General features: G+C 42.2%; 1 protein-coding gene across 4 annotated transcripts in view; it reads left to right on the forward strand.

The window, feature by feature from the left end:
* SYT3 (synaptotagmin 3) overlaps window positions 1-27581 on the forward strand; it is a 162140-nt gene that overhangs the window by 31529 nt on the left and 103030 nt on the right. The window lies entirely within an intron of this gene.

Here is a 27581-nt window from a genome sequence, read left to right on the forward strand (position 1 = left end):
TGCCAGGCTGGTGGCACATGCAGCCGACTTCCCCAGTCTGCAGTGAGCTGCAGGGGGAAACACAGGGGGGGCGTGACGTGGAGCGCGGCAATGACGTCACCTGGCAGGTTCGCCCTCATTGGCTGAACCACCGGGGGGCGTGGCCTAGCACTCCGGCGCTAGTATTGATCACAATTTTCCTGTCTGCAGGAAAAACTGGCCACGCAGCGCGGTGGCCGCCCCTTGCAGTGGGTCCGGCCCCATTGAGGGGCGGCTCTTGTCCCTGCAGTGCCCGCTGTGGCAGGCAGCGGGGACCTGGCCTTAGTAAATAACCCCCAAGGTGTTTTATGAAATATCACCACTTAGTAAACATTAGAGATGGCCAAACCCAGGTATGGGACATCACAACCTACCAGTAGGGGGTGTGGGGGGGGGAGCAGGAGAACTGGGGCAAACAAGACGGGGGTACAGCAAAAGAAGTTTGCGCTCCCCTGCTTTGCGCTCCCCTGCTTTAAGGAATTATCATCTGATTGATATTATTCATTACCAGACCCTTTTTCTCTTCTTGCTGTAGATTTCTACCCACACACAAATAATGACAGGTTGGGAGCAATATATCAAGCAGGTTGTATTAATGACACGGTGCCCCTATAATAATTAATATGCTATCCTTGCATCTATCTTACTTATAAGATTTGTTTTTATGAGCTCATTTTATTGATGGTTATTTTAATAATATTTTTTTTTTGTGGTGTTAGTTTTATATGTGTATATTTCAGGTTCAGGTAAGGTCAGGTTTTAAAGATGTAGAAAAGAGTGCAGCGCACCGCGATCCAGCAATCTGGTGCCCCATTACTTATACTCAGTGTTACATTTATTAATGTCTCAATACCCAGAGTGTGTTTCCCCTCCTTCCTATGTATAGTACACTTTGAGCACCTTACCTCACCAAACCAGGTTTTAAAGATATCCCTTCTTCAGCACAAGTGGCTCAATGACTGAGTCGTTGATTTGTCAGTTGTTGACTGAGCCACTGATTGAGCCACCTGTGCTGAAGCAGGGATATCCTTAAAACCTGACCTGTTGCTGATCCTCGAGGACTTGAGTTGGAAACCCCTCATTTAGTGGATTCACTACCGCATTAGTTCAAGCCCAGTGTAATATTAGTTTAACCTCAGCACAAACCTGATATGTCACAGTGGTAGAAAATATGTCTAAATGTGTTAAAAAATAACCTACAGTAGTGTACTCTAAGCAGTAATTGGTGAGGTGTGTGCATCCAAATTAGTTTTTGGAGATGTGGGGTTATTTACTACATTGTCCCAGCTTCAAAACTGGGTGAACCCCAATAAAAAAGTATTGTGCTAGGTTTATTGAAGGAAACACTCCAATTGATTTCAATATGATTCTTTTTCTTTGATAAATATGGTGCAGTTTTAGGCACTGGTTTTGCCCCAGTTTGTTCAGCCAGGAAATGTTTGTTAATAATCTGCATGGTATTTCGATGGAATATCTCAGGAGAGCCATTTATCAACATAAGTTTGCAAGAACGGGGCAATAATTGTGCAATAAAACTGTGCCATATTTATAAAATAAATACATGTATGAATAAATACAAAATTCAATAGAAGAAATCATTTTTAAGTGATACTTAAGGAGTGATACTGCATTGAAGTTTAAGGGTTGTCTATTTTTAGGAATTATTAAAGATAATCCTTTATTTATTTTTATTTATTTATAAAAAGGTTTTACCAGGAAATAATACATTGAGAGTTAACTCTCCTTTTCTAGTATGTGCTGTGCACAGAGTTATGATGACAATACATGGTTATATTAAATGAATAGAGGTTATACATTAAATTTACAGACATTTCATGGACAGTTAGAGATAATATGATAATGGGCCTAAGTAACAGTTACAGACAAGATTAAAATGTGAGACAGCTGAATTCTTGAAATTACTTAAACTGGTGGTGGCAGTGAGAGTCTCTGGTAGATTGTTCCAGTTGTGAGGTGCACGGTAAGAGAAGGAGGAACGTCCGGATTCCTTGTTGAACCTTTGGACCATGAACAGTCTTTCGGAGACGGATCTCCGATGATAAGTGTTGCATGTGGTAGGGATGATAAATTTGTTCAGATGTGGCTTACCCAGAGAGTAGTTGAACGCAAGATAGGAAAAAATTATTTTGCGTCTGGACACAAGGGATGGCCAAACTAGTTTTTGGAGCATTTTGCAGTGGTAGTTACATTGTAGGACAAAGCAGCATATAGAGTTTTAGAGGGTGTCTAGTTTTCTAAGGTGAGTTGGGTTGCAGTAGCATATACTATGTCCCCATAGTCTATAATGGGCAATTGCATCTGTTGTGCAATGCACTTTCTGACCAGTGGGTGTAGGGGGGCTTTTTTTCCTATAAAGTACACCCAGTTTGGCATATGTTTTGGATGTCAGAGTTTCAATATGCAGCCCAAGTGTTAAATGAGAGTCAAGCCATATGCCCAGATATTTAAACTAGTGACGGACTAGAACGGTGTTAGAGTTGGTTCTTATTTATAATTCTATCGTTGGTAGCTTTAGAAATGTAGCCTTAGTCCCAAATACCATCATTATGGTTTTGTCTGTGGTTAAAAACAAAAAGTTTATTTGGGGAAATCCAATATTAAGTCATGAAAAATCAGATTGAAATAGATGTCCAAAGTCAGAGCCTGGGCTGTGTACATATAACATTGTGTTGTCTGCATACATGTGCATTAAAGCCGCCTTACAAGCTCTGGAAAGAATTGGGGTCCCAGAACAGTGCCTTAGGAGACCCTACAGGTGACATTGAAGGAGTTGGAGTTACAGTATATCCCGAGATGGATACATTGGGATCTACCTGATAGGTAAGATTGAAACCAGTTTAAAGCATGTTGCCCTATTCCAGAGCACTGAAGCTTCTTTAACAAGATAACATGATCAACAGTATCAAAAGCCTTTGTAAAATCAGCAATATTGCACTAGTGAGTTGTTCCAGTTCTATTCCACACTGAATCTCATTGCAAACGTTTTAGTTACCATGGAATTGTTTGGGCAGAAGCCAGATTGGAATTGGCTAGAAAAATTGGTATTGGTATAGTAAAATCGCTGAATTGGAAGATAGTATTGGGAGTAAAGAGATTGTTTTTTAGTTGGAGACAATATTTTTGTCCTCACTTTTGAAGACTGGAACAATTCTGGCAGTTTTCATGGTCTGTGGGATATGGTCTGAAGAGTTGATTTGGAACTTTGATTGCACTGGATCAGGTCCAAATTGGCTGTTTAGCTTTAATGTTAGGAGCGCCTGTGTAATCTCCTCTTTAGATACTGAGACACATTTAAAATTGTAAGCACTGTTGGGAGAGGTGAAGCTATTGGGTTTCTCCCAGATTACGCGTCATGATTGTAGTTAGGGTTGCACTTTGATAGTAGGGAAGTAGCACACCCCACAAAATATTAATTGAATGCATTTGCAATGCCAGTGGGATTTGTCAGAGTAGTATTGTCTTTTATGATATTAGATGGTTGTTGATGGCAAGAAGGCTGGAATACATTGTTTATGACCTTACAGAAATTTGCTGGACTTGAAGTATTTCGGTAAAGATTGTCAGAGTAATATTGGGTTTTTGCTAGTCTTGTTTGCCGTGTGCATGTTTTCTGCATGCATCTGTAGTTATTAAGATCCTTGGTAGTGCCAGTTTCTTTGCATCTTTTCCACATGGCATCCCTAAATTGTAAAAGCTCAATTAGGTCGGTTGTAACCCACGGAAGGTGGGCCCCCTGTACTCTTATTCTGGGCAGTAGGACATGGGTATCACAGAGTTTTAAGAACTCTGTTTGGAAATAGTTAAGGACAGAATCGGGGTCAGCCAAGGGCAGTTGGTAAGATCAGCTGGAAATAGTTGCGGGTTAAAGTTCTTAAATGTTTTAGTGTAATTTGTCTTCAATATAAAATAACACCCCTCCTCCTCTCTTTGACCTATGTTTCCTATAATGGAGTATCCCTGAGCGGAGATAGATGCATCAAAGGTTTTAGAAGTTAGCCATGTTTCGGTGAGAATTATGGCTTTGGGCGTATGTAAAAGGAACCATGCCCTTTGTTCATCCAGTTTGGGCAGCAGGCTCCAAATATTTATATGATCAACAGATAGCCATTTTTTTTAATTGGACAAGGGCATGGTACAGAGATGAGGAGGGATGGCCTGGGTCTGAATTGAGTTCAATATCCCCTGTTAAAGAGTAACAGTACAAATAGAAATTTTGAGTAATTATTTGTGGGCTGCAATGTTGGCCATTAGACTGAGTGGTGTTAGGTGTGCTGGTCTTCAGGGTTCTCCACCATCATTAATATCTACCAACAGTAGATAATGCAAGGCTTTTGAGTAGGCCAGAGTGTATGGTTACTGTATATTGGTGTGGGACAGGAAAGAGAATTTTGTAGTGCACAGAGAGGGTAACATTTACATGAGACCACAATAAAGAACAGAGTTGAGGTAAGTAGCAGGTGCATTATCAGAAAGGTATGACCCCCCATCCCCCCCCCAAAAAAACCTTACTGTAATAGAGATGAAATATAGGATGTCAAAGCTTACAGTAGGGTTGCCCAGTTGAATCAAATTGTTGACTCGAATACAAGTCTCAATCCCCTTTCCAATCTCCTGCCTACAGTACCTCGTATATTACACTTCAAATATGCACTTATTCTGTAATATGATGTACGTTATAAATAATTATATTATATTAATAATTCAGTGCTATCCCCTAGCATTGCTCTTCCCAAGTGTGTTCTTCAATTTAGAATAGTGAAATAGCATATCACATGGTGTGAATCAGTGCTAGTTTGTCCAATAAAAACTAACACATGTCTATCAAGCAATTTAGAGGCAATAGGCTAAGGCTACGCTTATAGTGCCGGCAACGCGATAATAATAATATAATAATAACAAATCTACAACACGCGGAATCGCCCTTTTAGAGATTGATCCACTGAAATCCGCTGACCAAAGGAACCAGCCGATCCACTGCGGATACAAATTCTCCAAAAAATTCACTGATCTGTAATGCTACGGCATAGGCCCATATTTACTTAAGTGGTGCGGGGCCATTGGACACTTTCTGGCGCCAGAGGACAGTTTACACCTAATTCAAGTGAATGGGTCATAAGGTGTCTTCCAGCGTTGGAAGGTGTCTCATGGAATAGCACTACTTAATAAATATGGGCCTTAATCTGGTACGGAAGTATATGTATGTGGATATGGTAAGCCATTTAGTGCTACAGGTTATAGTTGCATGGATCGGGTCAGCCAGGAGAAAAGTCCTCCCTGGTAAAGTGTTTGTGTCTACCATGAGTGGAACAACTTGAGTTTGTTTTCATGAAAGCAATGGCATTTGCACAGAGAATGTAGTTGTAAAATCTTTATGGAAGAGAGCGGAGACACGCGGCCCAGGAAGGGAAATCAATAGAGCGTGCTTGTAGCCTGTTTGTTACAAATAGAGTGAAGAAAAGTCAGTGTCTGAACACACTGAATTATTTACCAGTAACAAAGGCAAGGAGCTGCACGGGCAACAGTGAATAAAGGTGTGCCGGAGAAATATGAAATAATCAGAGAAACACAGACAGACGAGGGACTTGGGAGGGAGCCCAGACCGCATTGTCTTCGTCCGGCATTGTTTCCTTGAAGGTCACAGACTTATACGTTTTCCACAAGTTATATATATCATCCCTATGTTGAATTTCCACTTAACACGGTGCAATAATATGAAAGCACGCAGCCATATAATACCATTTTAAAGATTATTTCACAGTGGTCAAAGTGGCTCAAAGAAGTTGTGGTACCATGCCGGATATATAAAAAAAAAGTCTACATTAACGAAACATTGGGGCACAGCTCTGAAGAATGCATTTGATGAAGATTTAAGAAATATTTTTGCTGCCAGAACAGGCGGGGATAAAGGCCTTTTAAAATAAACCCCAATAAGGTCTATGTATCCAGTCGATGTTTGAGCAAAACCAAAGCATTTTAACCCTACACCTACAGTATATATCAAAGCATTTTAACCCTACACCTACAGTATATATCAAAGCATTTTAACCCTACACCTACAGTATATATCAAAGCATTTTAACCCTACACCTACAGTATATATCAAAGCATTTTGCCCCATCTGCCTTAGTTTGCACTTTAGGGGAGTATTAGTAGGAGGAATTGGGGAGGAATTAGTTGGTGCACATATTATGATCAGATGTTCAGGTATCACAGAGCCTTTTATTTGCCCCACAAAAGCTTCCATATCTGAAGTGGCTTAAGTCTGAAATTCTGCATCAGATGTAAGAAACTGGGTCTCTAAACTCACTTTTCTCTATGTTGGTACATAGATCCCTATATACTTAAGTAAAATGTGAAATTTGTACGGGGTATATTGGAAAATAGAAAGCTAGTGGGATTCATTATCCACTAGCACTATAGCTGTCCAGCCAAGATGGTAATAGCTGACCCTGTAAAGAATTACAAACTGCATGGGAAAGAGGCAATGATGTTTTAAATATGTTTTAATAGGGTCTGACCTTACACAGCTTCATTCATCTTAGTATGATGTCATGCAGTTGTTAAACTGCAGACAAGATTTCTGGGTAATGATATGCAGATTTATTGGGGGCTATTTAGTTAAACTGGATTTTAGCGTCCACACCTACATGCTGACGCATGCCTTTTACTTAAATAATCTACTGCACTTGTCCCGAATTTATCTTGCACTTTATAAATGCAATCGTACCTTTAATTGATTGCCGGAATGTAGTGTGACCACAAACAATGCTAATTATTACCTTGTGTAGTGAATCGGTTTAAATGAAGCAGAAGAGGCCTCTGAGAGAAAATAACTCTAAAAAAATGCTTTGTGAGTGGTTAATTAGTGTGAACATTACACTTCAAAGTATATTAAACAATAATAACAATGACAATACATATTACTCATTTATAATAAAGGCATTTTAATATGCACACCGCAAGCAATATTTAGTTATAGTAAATAAATTAGAAATGTGTAGATGTCAATGACTGAAATAAATAGTAATGTGGTTTATTTCTTCAATAAACACAGCTCTCTCTCTCTCTCTCTCTCTCTCTCTCTCTCTCTCTCTCTCTCTCTCTCTCTCTCTCTCTCTCTCTCTATATATATATATATATAGACAAACGCGTATATATTTATAGACACACCTTGAGAAAGTCCCACGGGACGAAACGCGTTAGTGCGTTTGCTGTTTTCATCTTCCTGTGAGCTTATCTATTAAACACCCTTCAGTTTTATTCTTGGAGTTTGCCCGTGATATTTTTTCACTCAGGATTATTTCTATTTGCTGTGCTCCTTTGCTCCATTCTTCATCTGATGTAGACATAAATGATGTTGGTTACATCATTGCTATTGCTGAAGACGTTAAAAACATAGGAAATGATTTCTTCAAATCTCAGAACTGCAAGATGGCAATAAAGAAATACACTAAAGCTCTAAGATATGTAGAAATCTGCAAAACTTTCACGGGAGATGCAAACATATCGAAGTAAAATCCTATAGCTGTGAACTGTAATTTGAACAATGTTGCCTGTGAACTGAAGCTGTCTGACTGGAGAGCAGCGATTGAAAGCCGTCATGAGGCTCTTGAAATTGATCCATCTAGCACCAAAGCACGTTACAGACTGGCTCAAGACTGGCTAGGATTGAAGGATTAAGAACAGGCACTGGAGGATCTTAAGAAGGCTCATGAACTAGCATCTGATGACAAAACTATCAGCAGTAAAATACTTCGGGTCAAGCAGAGAACTACTGTAACGATACCCCCGAGCCTGAGGTCTTACACTCTTGTCTGGAGTATGAGGTTCGGAACTGCCTGATTCCGCATATAAGGGGGGTGGGGGGATGGGGGGGGGAATCATTCTGTTTGGGATTGGGCAGGTCTCGGGCAACAACTTGGTGGTAGAGGGAGGCCCAAGGGAGGGAATACTGTCATGAGTCCCCCCCCCCGCCCGCAGTGCTCCTCGCTGACCTGTAGGGGCACACAGAGGAGTTAGGTTCTTACTCTGGCCGGTTAGAACTAGAATAGTCAATAAGGACAGCTGCTATCCTAGGTTGGCTAGAAAAACCCCACCAATCCTATTTGGTCTTTGTTTGTCAAACTTTCTGTTTACAAGTCAGGAGGCAGGTTATTATTATTTCCTTTGCTCTATTTTTTACCTTTAGTCCCTCGATACCATTGCTGTTGCATGTGTCATTGCAGTTTACTTTAGTTTGTCTAGGTTTTCCTGTAGCACTTTGTGCCCCCTCTTGCTATTTTCTGTTCCCTAGTTGTCATAGCTTCTGGATGCAGCTCTGCACATTTTACAGACTCCATTTTGTTTTCCCTGTCTTATTTTTGTTGCATTAAATTCTATCAGTTTTTATATATTTTGGTCTCCTGTTTTGTGGGTTTCCATGCTACAGTACCTCTGAGGGTTCCATACATCCTTATTGGGAGAGAGAGGTGGGGAGACAGGTGTGTGGGGGGTAGGGGGGTGTGGAACAGAGAGGTGTTGGGGGGAGCAAAAGAGAGAGGGGGAAGAAGAGAGAGAGAGGTAGGGGGACAGTTTGAGAGGTGTGAGGGGTAGAGAGGTGAGGGAGGGGAGAGAGAGGTGAGGTATGGGGGAGAGGTGAGGAAAGTAACAGGTGGGAACAAAGAGAGCTGGTGGGGAGAGAGGTGGGGGAGAGAGAAAAAGGTGTGGGGGACAGTTTGAGAGGTGTGAGGGGAGATGTGTGAAGGAGGGAAAAAGAGGAGTGAAGGAGGTGAGGAGAACGGGAGAAATGGTTGAGAGGTAAGAGAGGGTGTAGAGATAGAGAGAGAGAGGGCGGGGGGGGTGGGAGAGCAGCAGTTATAGTGACTATGCGAGTCAGTAAGGCCATAAGCTACTTTCTTTTTCTCCTTCCGCCCCTCTGATGATGCGGCCAGAGTCTTGCAGTCAGATTTAAGACTGCCCCCATGGTCAATGGTGGAGCAGGGTTGTTATGTGTTAGTTTTTTGTTCTGTCCCCATTTTCAATTTTATGTAGCCTTATTAAACTTTTTTTAGCCCTCTACTTGGTGAGCTGATGGTGCATTTTTTGGACGTTAGCGATTCTTTATTTCCAATCCCTATTCAATTACGTTAAGACTGCCCCCAACCTATTCTGAGTTTAACGGCCTGCATTAAGCAGTCACTTAGATGGTTTATTCCTTCAATCACCCGTGTGTAATCCTTTTACATCCCATAAGTGTTACAGTTTGTTGCACTCTGCACGGATAGGAGAATAAGGAAGAATTGCCTGAGGCTCACATAACTCATACAGTGCTTTTTAAAATAATGTATTCAAAAGCAATTTGAGAGGCAAAACGTAAGCTAATTAAAGTGTGATAATTACTCGCTTAGGTGTCTATGTATCGCGAATATGGTCTGTGCCGACGCATTTGCGGGAAAAATGTGCATCTATCTGAAACCTAATATTAATAATGAAAAAAATCATATCACTACATTTACCTGCCTGGCAGAGGTATATTTCAGCGTCATATGTACTGATGTAGCAAGACTTCCTGTCCATGTGGCCGCAGAAGAAACAAAAAGGCAGAAAACCGCGGCCACAAGGATAGCAAGGTTTAATGCTGCTGGGTCCATGCTTTTGAATCGGACCCAGTAGTGTCTGCAGTCATGTGCCCGCAGCACAGGTAAGATGCCAAGCTGTATTTCCTACCCCCTGGATAACATAGATGCCTTTATATGGAGGTCTACATCATCAAGGGGAGGCCATATGGCCATATTTGGTCATCTACATCATCAAGGGGGATGGGCAGGACACGTAACACTGTCCAGCCCCCTTGATGATGTAGATGTCCAATATTAATGAAACAGATTGTGAATTTATTGTTTCACCCAAATACTGCCATGCGGCTGTCTTCAACCAGGTGATCGCAGCATCCCTTAACCCAGAAACACCTGTGGATTGCGTCCTGCGCTCAAAAAGTCTTGATAAAAGGTTTCTTTATAGTTTGCATCATCTTTCTTCCAAAGCGTTTTGGTCCCAGCTGGGACCATCATCAAGCTGGGAGTTGGACCGGCATGCGTTGGAGGAAATAAACCTTTTAGCAAGAAGTTTTGAGTGCCTTCTGATTTCCTACTTGTGTTTCTAAAAGCTACATGAAGCTAACAGCTGGGATACTTTTAGCTTAGTCACAGATGATAGGTAAGTACGCAGAGGCAGGAGGAAGAGAACTCAGAGTATTTGGAGGATAAAGCATATGCTTCCTTGAAGAAGTGAGTTTTCAGTAGAGATGGGTGAGTTGGGGCGGGCAACATGTAACTCCTGAACTTCCCGGTGTGTGGAACAATCTGAACCACGTCTCTGCCAATGTGCCGAGGCAAAACCTAATTTCCTCTTCTCATTCGGGCTCATGTGCAATACTGCTTGCTCTCATGTTTCTTAACCCTTTCACTGTCAACATAGTTGCCAATCGTATGGCCAAGGGAATTTCCGCATTTTTGCAATAAAACATTTAGGGGTTTATTGAATATCCTCAAAAAGGCCAATTGGGCCGTTTTCAACCAACATTTTGTATTGAGAAAGATACAACAAAGTTTTTGAACCAGTGCTACCCAGTATTGGGCATAACCAGCATATGACTGAAGCTGTAATTAGATGCTTTGGAAGAGACCCATGAAGAAGGAGAAGAAGTGATGCAAAACAATACAATATATAATCTTCAAAGCTCCCAGAGTGCGTAACACGTCAGAGGTACTGCCCCATGCCGCCCTCCATGATGTCACCCCAATTTCAATAAATAGTTTTTAACACATTTGGCTTGTACTTAGCCCCCATTTTTCGCCTGCTGTGCTCCGTTTTTCCATCCTGGATTCCTCTACAAGATTTTCTATTGACTTCTGCAGGTATAAAATAAGCCCCATACTCTTTTTGAAGCATATCCGGAAAAACCATATACTGTTTTTTTTTTTATTTCAGAACAACCTAAGCCTTTAACTTATCTGGTTCCATTTATATATATGGTCACATTACTGGGAGGAAAAGAAATGATGGAAGAATGTGAATCCATTCAGTAAAATGAAGCATTGGAGCATTGGACAGAGATTTCTTAGCAGTTCCTGATCTTTATTCGTAGAGGCAAAATAATAAAGCTTCAGATATACTGGTAACAGGCAAAAATACAGTAGGCATACACGCTGAGAACATACGACATGTTGCCTCTTATGGTATCGTTTGTTCTGACAAAACGGTTCTCGGCAAAACCTAATAAAGAAACCTACTGGTTATCAGCCAAACTCTGCGTAGCATTGTTAGTGTTCATTAATGAAAGAAAATAAGACAATAATGTATTTTCATCCTTGAAAATACTTGTCAGAAAGTCTGCTCAGAAAAAGCCCTCGTATGGGTTTTTGTTCCATCCTGGGTCCCATAAACAATTCCCTCGCTCTTATCTTTTCTCAAGTCAGCAGATTTCACAATATCCTTACAAAACGGATTTCTGACACATCTGACAAATGAACATGGATCCTAACAGACAAAATAGAGTTTGAATCACTTGAATCCCATCTACAAATACCCCTTAAAAACGGCAAAGAAGGTGGATAGCCGTGTTACCCAGTGAAGGATCCTAAAAAGGTTTGAAAGCTTGTAACATGTCAACTACTTGTTGGTCCAATAAAAGGTATCACACCCGCTACTCCCTCTCCCTCCTTTGCTATTACCCTTAAAAATAAGATTTTTCTGGGACATGTGATTCAGCAATTAGAGCCTTGGTAGTGCTGATAAATTAAAACATTAGTAAGATAAATAATAATATAATAAAATACTAAACATTAGCAACGTTAATGCAAATAGCAATGTGATAGAATGTATCAGCAAATGTAATGGTTCTTTATCAACACCTTTTTGTGTTGACACCTTCTCATTGTCATATTCTTTCCTGATAAATAACAGTTCTAAGACCACCTTGGTCTCTCCTAATTTATTATTTTTATTCTTGATCCCCTCTTTCAAATTATTTGTGTCGACTAGATTAATACATTTATTTCCCAAATCCTAAATGTACAATCCATCCCTTGAGTTCTTAGTACTCAAAATTATATGTACCAATCTTATTAGTATACAAAAAATATTGGATTTAAAAAAAAAATACATTTGCAATGTAGTCTAGGATATAACTATCTAGACTTTGTCTGGGGGCAGCCATGTTATAAACCATGAAAAGGGTAATTTTGTGTACTTTCAGAAAATATAACTTTCAATGCAGGTTATTGTGGTTTACAAAAGAAAAGAGGGGTCAGTCCTAAAGTAGCTCGAGTCTGTTCCTGATCCTATAGACATAACAATGAGTCACGTAGATACAAGTTATATATTCTATAAAAGTAAGCTGAATCCTGAGAAGGGTTGGTTTGATCTATCAGACACACTGTAATGACCCATCACTGTGTGTGGCAAGGGTGTGCATTTCCACAGCTGCCTCAAGCACTGGTAGATTGTTTTAAATGTGGGAGAAACCGGGGTGTCTGATTGACAATGAAAATGTTCCTTATTAATTAAAGCCCCCATTTATTTGTAGGAATGAAATTGTGCCGGTGGGAACCTTTGATTATACCACCCGCCCTTTCCAAACAAATAGATTTTTTTTAACGTTTAGAATTTTTGTACGTATGTGTTAGATAAATACAACACAAGTGGCACATGTTCAGCAGAATGAAAGAGGAGGACATTTACTGTATAAACATTCTGAGGGCCATGCAGATGCAAGTCAAAAGGGCAGTGAAGGGGTTAAGGGAGTGTTTGGTACTCTCCTCTGCCATTTGGCAACAGGGAGGGAAGGCGTCTGACTGAGCTAGACAGCAGGGAAAGAGGGGCCGGCTGAGCTTGGTTAAATATATATTCTATAAAAATCCATAAAATAAATATATTAAATTAATTAAAATATTAATGCTTTAATATAGTACATATTTAACCCTTTGTGCATACACACACACACACACACACACACACACACACACACACACACACACACACACACACACACACACACACACACACACACACACACACACACACACACTCAGCAGGTTAAATAGAAATTTACAAGCAAATGTATTTAAATTAAATGACAACTGGAAATGAATTTAATTAATATGTCATTCATATTTCTAAAAACATTATACATATGAATTAAATAAAATACCACTATGTTGATGTGTATATACTGTATGTATGTATGTATGTATATATATATATATATATATATATATATATATATATATATATATATATATATATATATATATATATATATATATACAGTTATGTGAAAAAGAAAGTACACCCACTTTGAATTCCATGGTTTTACATATCAGGACATAATAACAATCATCTGTACCTTAGCAGGTCTAAAAATTAGGTAAATACAACCTCAGATGAACAACAACACATGACATATTACACTGTGTCATGATTTATTTAACAAAAATAAAGCCAAAATGGAGAAGCTATGTGTGAAAAACTAAGTACAGGCATACCCCGCTTTAAGTACACTCGCTTTAAGTACACTCGCGAGTAAGTACATATCGCCCAATAGGCAAACGCCAGCTCACGCTTGCGCCTGTCAGCACGTCCTGAATAGCAATACCGACTCCCTACCTGTACTGAAGTTGTGCGCACACGGGGAGACTATAGAGCCTGTTACAAATGCGTTATTTACATCAGTTATAAACGTATATGACGATTGCAGTACAGTACATGCATCGATAAGTGGGAAAAAGGTAGTGCTTCACTTTAAGTACATTTGCGCTCTACATACATGCTCCGGTCCCATTGCGTACGTTAATGCGGGGTATGCCTGTACACCCTTACTGCTCCCATACGAATTAAGATGCTAAGTAGCAGACAGGTGCTGCTAATCAAATGCCCTTAATTAATTGATCATCAGCAAGTGTGACCACCTCTATAAAAGCCAAAGTTTTAGCAGTTTGCTGGTCTGGAGCATTCAGGTGTGTGTTAACACAATGCCAAGAAGGAAAGACATCAGCAATGATCTTAGAGAAGCAATTGTTGCTGCCCATCAATCTGGGAAGGGTTATAAGGCCATTTCCAAACAATTTAAAGTCCATCATTCTACAGCGAGAAAGATTATTCAAAAGTGGAAAACATTCAAGACAGTTGTCAATCTTCGCAGGAGTGGACATCCCAGCAAATTCACCCCAAGGTCAGACCGTCCAATGCTCAGAGAAATTGCAAAAAACCCCAAAGACTTTACAGGCCTCAGTTAGCATGTTAAATGTTAAAGTTCATGACAGTACAATTAGAAAAAGACAGAACAAGTATGGTTTATTTGGAAGGGTTGCCAGGAGAAAGCCTCTTCTTTCTGAAAAGAACATGGCAGCACGGCTTAGGTTTGCAAAGTTGCATCTGAACAAACCACAAAACTTTTGGAACAATGTCCTTTGGACAGACGAGACCAAAGTGGAGATGTTTGGCCATAATGCACAGCGCCATGTTTGGCGAAAAACAAACACAGCATATCAGCAAAAACACCTTATACCAACTGCCAAGCACGGTGGTGGAGGGGTAATGATTTGGGCTTGTTTTGCAGCCACAGGACCTGGGAACTTTGCAGTCATTGAGTCGACCATGAACTCCTCTGTATACCAAAGTATTCTAGAGTCAAATGTGAGGCCATCTGTTCGACAGCTAAAGCTTGGCCGAAATTGGGTCGTGCAACAGGACAATGATCCCAAGCACACCAGCAAATCTACAACAGAATGGCTGAAAAAGAAAAGATTCAACGTGTTGCAATGGCCCAGTCAAAGTCCAGACCTCAACCCGATTGAAATGATGTGGCAGGACCTTAAGAGAGCTGTGCATAAACAAATGCCCGCAAACCTCAATGAACTGAAGCTATGTTGTAAAGAAGAGTGGGCCAAAATTCCTCCACAACGATGTGAGAGACTGATAAAGTCATTCAGAAAACGATTACTTCAAGTTATTGCTGCTAAAGGTGGTTCTACAAGCTATTGAATCATAAGGTGTACTTAGTTTTTCACACATGGCTTCTCCATTTTGGCTTTATTTTTGTTAAATAAATCATGACACTGTGTAGAATGTAATAGGTTGTATTTACCTAATTTTAAGACCTGCTAAGGAACAGATGATTGTTATTATGTCCTGATATGTAAAACCATGGAATTCAAAGAGGGTGTACTTTCTTTTTCACATGACTGTATATAATATATATATATATATATATATATATATATATATATATATATATATATATACACACACACACACATATATATATATATATATATATATAATTCCATAGGTGTTTTGGATATTCCTCAATAAGCAATATATTATATTGCTTACTAGCAATTTCTGCTAATAACCTAATTTCTACTGAAACCTAAGATGCTGCTTTCAAACAATTGCTCAAGAGAAATATATTTGTGGGAGCAAAAAAAATCATAAGCAGTTGCCTAGTAACAGAATACACAGGACTTTATTTTTCTTCAGTTTAATGGGTGTTAGGATGGGAATTGTGTGTGTGGTGGAATTATGTGTGGGGTGGAATTGTGTGTGGGAGGTGGAATTGTATGTGTTTGTGTGTGGGGTGGAATTGTGTGGTGGAATTGTGTGTCTGTGTGTGTGTGGGTAGGAATTGTGTTTGTGAGGGGGGTTAGGATGTGTGTATGTTGGGGGGGAGGGGGAGGTGCGTGTGTTTGGGGATTGTGCATGGCCAGTGGAGGATTGAAGGAAATAGAGGGGACGAGGGAGCTAGGAGATGAGAAAGAGGGAGGCGGGCTCGCAAGGCTGCCGGCAAGAGGGACCCCAGTGGAAACTTCAGCCCTGTGCCCCAGGAAAGCTGTCGGCAGACCTGTGTGGTAATGATTCATTCTCAACAGCAGTTGTTAAGACTTGCAATGCTGTGGAGTCAATCTGTCTTGGGTCATTGGTCTTTTAGTTGTCTTTTTCAGCCACTTACTTTAAATATAAAATCCCTACTCTGCCTCATTCAGTACAAATCTGTATTTATTTATTTGTAAAGTGGTTTTGCTTTTTTTCCCCTCCCGATCACATACTTTTGCAATGCTTGGGAATTTTCTAATAGCTACTTGATGCTCCCGATCGTACACCATGATTTGGAATCGGTGTCGTTTTTGTAGAGAGAGGTGGGTCCAGGAGGCAAATGTGTGCCCCTCTGAACCTGCCCATCTCAAATAGAAGTTTCAATTGACCTTATTTAGGGGGTGTCCCAGAGAGCAACCTTCCCCTCAAAGCAGAGCTACCAACCTCCAAAGACCAACGTCAGGGCAGAAATACAGATGTAGCTCAATTAACGGTCCTCTGTGCCGCGATGACCACGGCACTGGAGGTCTAACACTGCATGGATTCCCATTAGGAAGCCAGTGAGTCTTGCTACACATCTGTATGTTATTTTAATGGAAAAGTCTAGATTGCTATCAATGATACTATCAAAACCTACGAGAATTCTGATGTTAAAAATAAGTGAGAAATGACTCAGCTGCCTCAGGCGTGTAATCTAGAACAGGGGTGCGCAAACTTCCTGAGCTGTGCCCCCCCCCCTCCCCTGCCTGCTCTCCCCCTGTGCCGCAACACCCATGTGGCATCAAATGTCGCCTCGGGGTCAGGTGACGTCAGGTCACCCACAGCGTCTCCATGGCAACGTGTTGTAGAGTGGGATCCCCGAATCACTTGTATATCTTTGCTCAAACTGGAACAACAAAAAATGGTGTTTACAAACAAGCCTTACAATGAACATGTACTTTGCTCGTATTAAACTTTAGGTCCATAGTTGTTGCCACCGTCGGCATCATGCCACCCATCATGCTGCTCGGGAATCTCCATGTTGTTCTCACGCGCAGTTATAAGTTTCAGAATAAGTTTTTAACAGGAACAACAAATTGTGTTCTGTAGTTTTTATAAGAAAACATTTTTTAAATAAAAAATAATCGAAACATTTACTGAATTTTTCTTTTCACCTTTCTTATGGAGCCTTTCCGAAAACTGTAAAGCTTCCTTAAGATATTTCTAACAAATAGTACCTATGAGAAAATGAAGTCCCGGGTATGTAAGCTAGTTAATATATAAAATGTCCTAATAAAATAATAAAAAGCAATGTTAACCACTATTGAAGTACGACAAACTCCTATTGATATGGCCCTATAAATGTATAGAGGACCCTATCTATCGAATGTTAGTGCCTAATGATGCACCAATATATATTAGGATTGTGTACAATATACACTAGTATATGGTGTGACGGAGGCACTGTCCTTATGGACTAGAGAGCTAGCAGAATGGATAAGTTCCAATGTACAGGAGGTTAAATTTCTCTATGGGAGCTTGCTGCACCTGGTACTAATTAAAACAGCACTCCTTCTGTAAGTGAAGGATTAAAAAGGCAGGAAGTACCCTGAACAAGAGAGACTGACTGCTGTTCCCAGAGAAGGGTACAGAGAAGAGTCTTTCCCAGCTGTGGAAGCTGGCAGAGCCCCATAGACCTGCTGGGTGGTGGTCGCGTAGTCTGCTGGTACTGCCTCGGCTGTTGATCCCAGGAAGAAGGAAGGACGAGAGGTTGTGCTGAAGCGGGGATGTCCTGTCCTTAACATTGGACTTACAGAGGAGAGATTCTCTGTGCTCTCATGGGGTCGAGCTTCCCTTGGAAGGAAGGACGCGAAACTGCGCTGAAGCAGGGATGTGGGCTCCAAAACCTGGACTAACAGATAAGCAAAACCCTTTATTGCTGTGTATATTAAACATAATACAGCTCAAACCCGTTATAGTGCGATCCGCTACAACGCAGATCCGATTATAACGCATGGCTGAGCGTGGCTCCCATATTAAAAAAAATGTTTTTTTTTATTTTTAAATATCTATTCAATGCTTTATTGCTAACAGAGACAGACACATGGAGACAGAGACGGACACACACACACACACCTTCGTATACTTAGATCAATCAAACCTGCTAAGACTTCATTACAAATTATTCCTGTCAATTTTATCTCCACACCTCTCCACAAATAAATAATTTCTTAACATAAAAAGGGAAGCTGTAAGTGAATTAGTATTGCATTTGTATCTCACTCTCCACCTTAGTATTAGAGCACTGCCTTTGTTACTAACAGCTGATGTGGCATTTTTGCCTGCAATGAGAAGTTTAATTAAGGTGAAACAAACTGCAGACAGTTGCCCAAACAGAGCTCTATAGAGCTTTACTTCAGAGTTTCTACATGGAGGTGTATTTATCTACGCATTGCCCCGGTTTGTTGACATATGAGTCACAAAGAGAAATTGCTGCACTGCTACACTTAAAGTGAGATTCAACCATTGAAATTGTTATAACAGCCAACAAAGATATAATTTATATCAGGAGCGTAAACGGGGGCCATAATTGGATACGGCCGTTGAGTCGTGCCCCTAGGATAATAACACACTTTGTGTACCTGTTTGTTGTATGGCTACATGGTTTGTTTGTAAATATTTGATATAATAGCTTTATTGACCAGCACTTGGATGTCTCCACACGGGGGTGTGTCTATTTACACACTGCCTCGAGCTGTCAGTATATGAGTTTTAATGCAGGCACTGGAAAGAGGGAGCTAAGTAAATAAGTGAAGAGGATTACACTGTAGGTTAAATGATGTAACAAATTGGGTAACATCATTTAATTAATTATACCAACTATCAACTTTATTATGCCCACTTTTCTTTTCCCTACCAGATAATATTGTAGCCTGCAATAAAACTACTAATTCGGGCATCGCTACATAAATAGTTTCTATGTGTTTTAAACTTGTATGTGCGCATTTGTGTAAATATGTAATCAACTACCTTTTTGAGTGCATCCCTATTATTTTTTGACCAACGTAAAGGGATTTTTGTGCTCCATTCTCAACTAGTGAGTGTGGAGTTTTTGTAAAACAAGTACTGATGTGAAGTGTACTAAAACCACCAATTTAATTAAATATTATTTACTAAACTAATTTAATATAGCAACCTAATGGTATAATGGTATAGTGTACATTACTTATTTATCTTCTGGATCCTGTATATTTATGAATTGGCTATAGATTTGAAATATCAATTTAACATTTTTATATGAATATAAAATGGTTTTAAAATAAATCCACAATAACATATCATAGCATTGAGTGATTCACTAGGGAACTTTTGTTCTTTTGTATTTCCAACACGAGAGGAAGAAGAATGGAAAACACACACAAAGATCTCCTACCTCTGAGTCTGGGATGTTCGTGCTGCTGCCGGCGCCTCCCTCCTTAAAAAAAAAAAGACAGACAGACACACACAGAGGCAGAAACACACCCACTGTTCCCTCTGTCTGTCACTGTTACACACACACATATACACACACGCACTGTACCTCCGCTAGGGGTGGGGAGAGAGAGGGGGGACGACTCACACACAGACAGCTGACATCCCGGCTTCTCCCGCTCCCCTCCTCTCGCAGACTCACCAGTTTCTCTTGCACAGCACACAGATCAGCTGCTGCGGGTAAGTCCTGCTTTGGGTTTGTCGCTGCGACGCCGGGTTCAGGGAGAGCTGGGAGAGTTATCCCAGCTCTCCCCCTCTGCCGGACGCAGAACCCCTGATCGTGGTGGCCATTTTTTTTAAATGTGATCCCGGTTATAACTTGTCTCATTCTGTGGCTCCTGAGCACTGCGTTATAACGGGGTTCAGCTGTAGTACCTATTTTGGGATGGGAACCAGCTTAGCTGGCCATCCATGGCTAAAGCTATGGTGTAGTTTTCCCTAAAGGGAATAGGTGTTATTTTTATGTTTTGTTTTGACTTAATGGGGCGGAAGGCCTGTTGGTGTATGATTTAATCCTGTAAATACCATGTTTCCAACCTTAATCTGGGACTAAAAGGGACTGCAACGTGGTGTGGGCATCACAATATGGTGGAGTTTAATGCGGGCAGTTCAAAAGGCACTGAGCAGTGGAAACAGGGGTTTGGAAATAAATGCGGGGATTTAAAATGGTCGCCTTACTGAAGTGAAACAACAGATTCTGCGAGTGAAGTCTGTCCCACTGTGTATGACCAGTTGTGCTTACAGAATACACAGGGGAAGTGAAAAATGGAGGAATTGCTTCAGCGCAGAAAAACAGAAAGTACTTCTACCTTAAGGCAGAAGTTGCAGCAATGGACAAAATCACAGGCAGAGAACACCGCCAAAAACAGAAAGCCAAGCGAATCAGAGAAAACGAGTGCTGACTAGAAACTGTACTACGAGATTTCCCAGAAAGACGTTCAAAACTTCATCACAGTTAGAAGTTTCTCAGCAAGAGGCTCGCACGCTCAAAGCAGAGGTTGGTAAGGTAAAGAAAGAATTTACACAAGAACATTTTGAAGTGCAGGAAGCACTGGAGAGTGCAGAAAGAAGGCTACATAAAGAACGTGTCTCCCGGGAGCAGCGCACACAAGCAGAACAGAAACTGCATAGCCAGCTGCAAGAGCTGCGTGTGAGTCTGCAAGAGGCAAAGTGAAATGGTGGATGCCGAGGAGAAGCAGTGAGTTCTACAGGAAGCAGGTGTCCAGGCTGCTGGCCAGGTACGGGTGCTGCAGGAACGGCTGAGTACCCAGTGTCCCCCCACAGAGCAGTATGAGGAGCTGAAGGCCACGCTGCGTGTCACCATTGTATCGCTAGACGGAGCTTAGATGCCAGGTGACTCTGTATAAGAGGGAGCGGGAGAAGGTCCAGAAACTGGAGCAAGAGCTGGAGAAGCAGAGAGGCTGCTCCATACCCAAAAGTCGGTACACCCAGGAGAAAGAGGCATGGCAGACAGAAGCAGCAGGGATCCTAGTGACAAAAACTGCAGAGCTCCAAAATATGAAGGAGGCTCTGATGCAAACCCAGAGCATGCACCGGGAAAAGGTGAAGGCCCTGAGAGGGGACTTGCAGGATCAAATTGAAGAGCTGCAGATTGCTGAGCGCAAGATACAGCTCGCCAATAGGGAGGAGGTGTCTGTTCCTCAGGTGGCCTGTCTGATGTTGCACTATGAAACCGATACCCGCAAACTGCTGGACCACACGGCCGATGAGAGGGCCCGGCTTCAGCTGTAGCTGGCAAGGTCCGGGAGGAGCACTGGTAGATGCAGGTCAAGAATAGAGAAAAGGAAATAGAGTTACACTTTGCTGTGAATCAGATGACAGACGTGGAATCGCGACTCAACGCCAAAGAAGCTGAACTAGCAGCTGCACTGAGGGGGAAAAAGAAATATAGAAGAACAGCTTCAAGACATGGAGTCTGAGCATTACGGCCGCAAGATGGCAGAGAAACAAAAGCGTGGCTCGAGTGAGGGGCTCGAGGCTCTAAAGACTGAGTGGGACGCTACGTTGGACTCTTCTGCTGCCCAGCAGGAGGTTCTTCAGATGAAGTTGGAGAAAAAGGTTACAATCAACAAAAAGAGGAGACTCTTCTGCTCGCCTAATACTGATATCATGAACAATATAGTAACAGGGTGCTATAGGAAAAGCTAACACTTATTAACAAGGTGGGTCTCAAAAGAACCCGAAAAGATCCCTATAACTAGCACTCGCTGTGGTAACAAATGAATGAGTAATTACTCAATGGGATATAAATGTCCCCAGCAAATAGATGAGGCTAACCATCAGCTGACATATACTGTATCATACATGTATATCCACATAGGACTAAAAGTGAAGTAAACTTTTAATAAATATAGCATATCACTCATGAACATACAAAGTTTAATGTACTAAAATCCTCATGGGAAGTGGGCGCCACCTACAAGTCAATTAGCATATACATCAAAAAAACTAAATATAGTATAATATATATCCTATAGAAGGAGATATAGGGTAAATGGTAAATACTACTCCTTAAGGGTCCCGCGAGAGGACGCAACCCTGAAGTACCATCCGAGTATTGCCGAGCCAGTTGGTCCCAGCGCGCGGGACTGATCCGTGAGCCTCGGCGTTTACCCCTGTGTCGACCACCTACTTATGCCAGATGTCCGTGCACTGTCTTCTACTGGACTCATTTTATCATACATGTAAGCTACTACTTGCTATCGTTTTATATGTTTAATACATTTATCTTGACCCTTGGTGCGCTTCTGTGCCTTCTTTTTGCATGACCATCCGCCTTTGGAGCCTTCACACAGCAGACTTTGGTGAAGGAGGGGTGCTTTCACGTTACAGCAGCAGCAAAAGGGGAGAGTGGATCTATTTCAAGATCAACATTTTAGGAAGCATGAGCGCGGATTGATTTTTCTTCACTGGTAAATGGTAAATATGTCAACAACAACCTGAGGTAAGTGGTGCGGCAGTGAAAGGGTAGGATATCACATAGAGAAGGTCTCACTATATCCAGAGAACTAAGAATACCTATAAAGGGACCATGCTATGCAGGTTACGATCATACAATCAGAATATATCTCCACAAATGGAGTAATCCCATATAAGCACTTAAAGACAATAGTAAAATAAACAGTACTAAAATACAGGAATAAACCTACATAGCTAAATCCCAAAGTATCATACTAGAAATATATAGGTATAAATCTCTCTCTCATAAAAGGTAAAGATAACCACCCAATATAAACAGCAGTACAAAAACAGACCTTATGTGGTGCCAGAAAACAGACACATAAGTCAGTATAATCAGAGGAAGGTGTCGCGCACTGAAGGTCTAACAGCGTTAATACTATGTATCATATAAGCAACCACAATACAGGCCGTATTTGCAACTGTAGCTGCTGAGCCTGCTGCATCAAGATGGCAGCGCCACGCTTCCAAGCATCACCGTCGTGACATCATCAAACCTCGACGCGCGTTTCACGTGACACAGCACGCTTCGTCAGGAGGAGGGAGAGGAATCCTCAAGCAGGCCTTAGCGGGAATGCTAAATTGAGCACCATCTAGCGACAACAGGAGGCCGGTGACCCCGGCAATATCAGAAGGGCTAGTCCAAATGACGGAGCTAGTTTGTTTTTCAGTCTTCAAAGCGAGGCTTTTTAATGCCCTTCTACAATCCTTGACTGATATCACCCAATTTCTTGCCTCCATTTCCTCTCTGAATGAGAAGAGTGAGCTGCTAGTTCTTGGGGATTTCAACTTCAATTGGCTTGACCCTAAAAACCACAAAATCCAGATACAACTCAAGTCACTTAACCTATCGCAACTCATTTCCCAACCCACACGAATAAACCTGAAGTCGCATAACCATTCCTTGCTAGACTGGATTCTCTCCTCAAACCCCAGCAGAATCCAATCCTCTGGCATCCTTCCTGACATTTTCAGTGACCATGCAATAGTGTACTGTGTAAGGAAAATTAAACCGCCCCATTCAAGCCCCAAAGTTCTCCTCACTAGAACATTTAAAAACTTTAACCCACAACAGTTTCTGGATGACCTTACCAACTGCCCATGGCACAGAATCGATTTAATTCCCGACCCCGATTCTGCGCTCGACTATTTCCAATCCGAGTTCTTAAAACTCTGCGATACCCATGCTCCACTACGCAAAATAAGGGTACGGGGGGCCCACCTTCCATGGGTTACACCTGACCTTATAGCACTCTACCAGTTCAGGGATGCCTTGTGGAAAAGCTACAAAGTAACTGGCACTACCAAGGATCTCAATCACTACAGATGCCTGCGGAACGTGTGCACAAGGCAAACAAGGCATGCAAAAGCACAATATTACTCTGACAATCTCCTCCAGAATACATCAAACCCAGCTAATTTCTGGAAGGTTATCAACAATATATTCCAGCCTCCTAACCATCAACAACCAAGTAATATCACTAAGGGGGATATTACTCTGACAAACCCCACTGACATTGCAAATGCATTCAATGATTACTTTGTGGGGTGTGCCACTAACTTATTAGCGAAACGCAGCCCAAACCCCAAACCTGAATCTCATCCTGGGAGTACCCCTATAGTCCCACCCCCTCCCAACACTGCCCACAATTTTCAATTTAGCCCAGTATCTGAAGAGGAGATTACACAAGCGCTCCTCAAACTAAAACTAAGCAGCCAATGTGGACCCGACTTACTACAATCTAGGTTCCTACGACTTGGTGCCCCAGCCATTGCCAAACCAATTGCGTCCATAGTCAACTCTATCCTGTCTGCAGGCCATATCCCTAAGACCTGGAAAACTGCCAGAGTTGTCCCAATCTTCAAAAGTGGGGACAAAAACACTGTCTCAAACTACAGGCCAATCTCACTTCTCCCAATTCTATCCAAAGTTATGGAAAAATGTGTCCACTCCCAATTAAGCGATTTCTACACCAAGACAAATTTCCCTAGCCAATTCCAGTCTGGGTTTCGTCCCAAACACTCCACCGTAACTACCCTGCTAAAAGTTTGCAATGAAATCCAGTGTGGAATGGAACGGGGACAACTCACTGGTGCAGTATTCCTAGATTTTGCAAAGGCTTTTGACACAGTTGATCATGCTATCCTGCTTAACAAACTCCAGAGCTCTGGAATAGGGAAACATGCTTTAAACTGGTTTCAGTCCTACCTATCAGGAAGATCCCAACATGTGTCCATCTCAGGCTCTAACTCCAACCCCCTGGATATCACCTGTGGTGTCCCGCAAGGCTCTGTTCTGGGGCCCCTACTCTTCTCAGTGTTCATTAATGATCTTCCCACAGCTTGTAAGGAAGCCTCAATACACATGTATGCAGATGACACAATCCTGTATGCACACAGCCATAGCCTCTCTGACCTTCAACACATACTTCAGTCTGACTTTTTGAGACTCGAAAACTGGATTTCCCAAAACAAACTGTTTTTAAACACTGACAAGACTGTAACAATGGTATTTGGGACCAAGACTAAATTTGTAAAGCTTCCAGTGACTGAGCTCCTGATTAGAACCAACGCTAAAACCACCCTAACACCTGTCACTAGTTTTAAATACCTGGGCTTATGGTTTGACTCCCACTTAACATTCGGGATGCACATTGATACCCTGACAACCAAGACCTATGCCAAACTAGGGGTACTTTACAGGAACAAATCCTCCCTAAGTCTCCTGGTCAGAAAGCGTATTGCACAGCAGATGCTAATGCCAATTATTGACTATGGAGACATAGTATATGGCTCGGCTCCTCAAACCCACCTTAGCAAACTTGACACCCTCTACAATTCAATTTGTCGTTTTGTTCTCCAATGCAACTACAACACACATCACTGCGAAATGCTCAAAGAACTAGATTGGTCATCACTAGAGTCTAGGCGCAAAGTTCACCTTTCCTGTCTCACCCTCAAATACTTTCTGGGCAAGCTACCCAGCTACCTGAACAAGCTCCTCACCCCTACCACATGCAGTACCTATCACCTGAGATCAGACTCCAAAAGACTATTCATGGTCCCAAGACTCAACAAAGTATCCGGACGTTCCTCCTTCTCCTTCCGTGCACCCCAAAACTGGAACAACCTACCAGAGACTCTCATATCCACCACCAGCTTAAGTTCTTTCAAATCTAAGGCTGTCTCACACTTTAATCTGGTCTGTAACTGTTTCATACGCTCATAATATATATTTTCTTTAACTGTGCATGCAATGTCTTGTATATAAATGTATACCTTGTTCATTTATGTAACTGTATTTGTAACCATGTATTATTTGTTTTACTCTGTGCCCAGGACATACTTGAAAACGAGAGGTAACTCTCAATGTATTACTTCCTGGTAAAATATTTTATAAATAAATAAATAAAATAAAATAAATAATGCGGCGTTCACCCTGGCATTCTTTGGGGCATTGTGGGTAGGGGAGCTTTCCTGTGCCACTAAGAAAGGGGAGGAGGTTTGCAGGCGGGGACGCGGTGCTCAGGTCCGGCTCGCTGCAGCTTCACATTCGCTGATCTGAAACAGACCAAGAGGGTAGGGGAGCATGTGTCCCGCTGCTAAGCTTGCCAGGGAACAGGATTTGCCCAGTACTAGCGCTAGGAGCTTATTTGGGATCAAGACCTTGCGGGGCAGGGACATTGCTCGTGTACGTGGATGGCTTATTATTATCTAGGTATCAGTACCTGCGGGTGTTTCGGGTATGCCTGGAGCATTTGGGTTTGGAGGCGGCACGTTTCAAGGACCCACTCTTTCAGGATTGGGGCTGCTACAGAGGCAGCACGTGCGGGGCTGGCGGGGGAGGTTATCCGGAGGATCGGGCATCAAGCAGGTACCGGTCCTACATCAGGCCCGCCATAGTCGGGGGACAGGTCTTGCTGGTATGCTTGTTCTTGCCAGACTGGGAGCTGGGCTGTTTGAGCCCGGTGGAGTACGAATGGGCAGGGTCATTTAGACATGACTTTGAAAGCCCGCTTGTGAAGGGGACATGGGGCAGCGGTTCAAGGGCCGGCTGACCGTAACCTCACCCTCCTGGCAAATTAGCACTCTGGCAGGGGGCTTTCACCCCATGATGTATTTGTTATAAATAAATAGCTGCAGCCTTTTATACCTCCAGTTCAGTTTTCCTGTCCTTATTTGTACGTTCCATGTGGGTTCGGGGCAGGGGGGAGAGGGGAGTCACCTGGCAGCCTCCCTGGTCAAGCGGCCCCCTGGCCATCGGCAGGGGGGTCTCCTGACCGGGAGGCTGGCCTCCTCCTCTCTGGCCCGCCCCCCGCAACTCCCTCCCCTAACCAGGGGAGGAGGTACAGAGGGCATATTTAAGGCTCTGCTGGCGGGGAGCGCGGCCTGTTCTCTGCCTGCAGCTATTTCCCACCCATCCCTTCAAAAAAGAGTACTGCAGGGCAATCATATTACCAATTGGCAGCGAACTGTAAGCAGTGCCATTGTATGACCTGTCATGTTTACACGGGTATATTGTATGTGTTATTGATGTTTCTTTGTTCTGTTACAGTGTGAAATGTTGATACTTTGAGAAAATGGAAGGAACGAAGTTCCTAGCCGGAGGGGCGTTGACCAGTTTGCCTTTGTCGCGGCGGCTTTGGGGGGGTAGGTGCTTGTACTTGCCAGACTGGTAGCTGGGCTGTTTGAGCCCAGGGGGAGTACGAGTGGGCAGGGTCATTTAGACATGACTTTGAGAGCCCGCTCGCGAAGGGTACTCAGGTCAGCGGTGCAAGGGCTGGCTGACTGTCCCCTCCTGGCAAATATAAATAAATAGCCGCTATAATAGCCGTTATAAATACATTTTATACCTCCAGTTCCGGTTTCCTGTCATTATTTGTACGTTCCATGTGAGTTCGGTGGAGGGGGGAGAGGGGAGACACCTGGCAGCCTCCCTGGTCCTGATATTTGTAGTTACTCAGTGCTGCCAGCGTGTACAGTGCTTATTTGTATTCCGTTGCTGTTCTGCTGACTTTTTCGAAGGGCTCATGTTTTGTGAGGGTGAGCTGAGTAATTGTACCAGCTTTTGCTGCTGATTCAGGGGGAATGCGTATACTGTACAGGTATTTATAATTTATCAGATCATAAGAACAAAACCATCCATTATTTAGCGGCCGAGTATCATCAGGAGAGAAGAGAGGATGAAATGGCAGAGCATG

This window comes from Ascaphus truei, chromosome 6 (genome assembly GCF_040206685.1).
Source record: "Ascaphus truei isolate aAscTru1 chromosome 6, aAscTru1.hap1, whole genome shotgun sequence".
Taxonomy (NCBI): domain Eukaryota; kingdom Metazoa; phylum Chordata; class Amphibia; order Anura; family Ascaphidae; genus Ascaphus; species Ascaphus truei.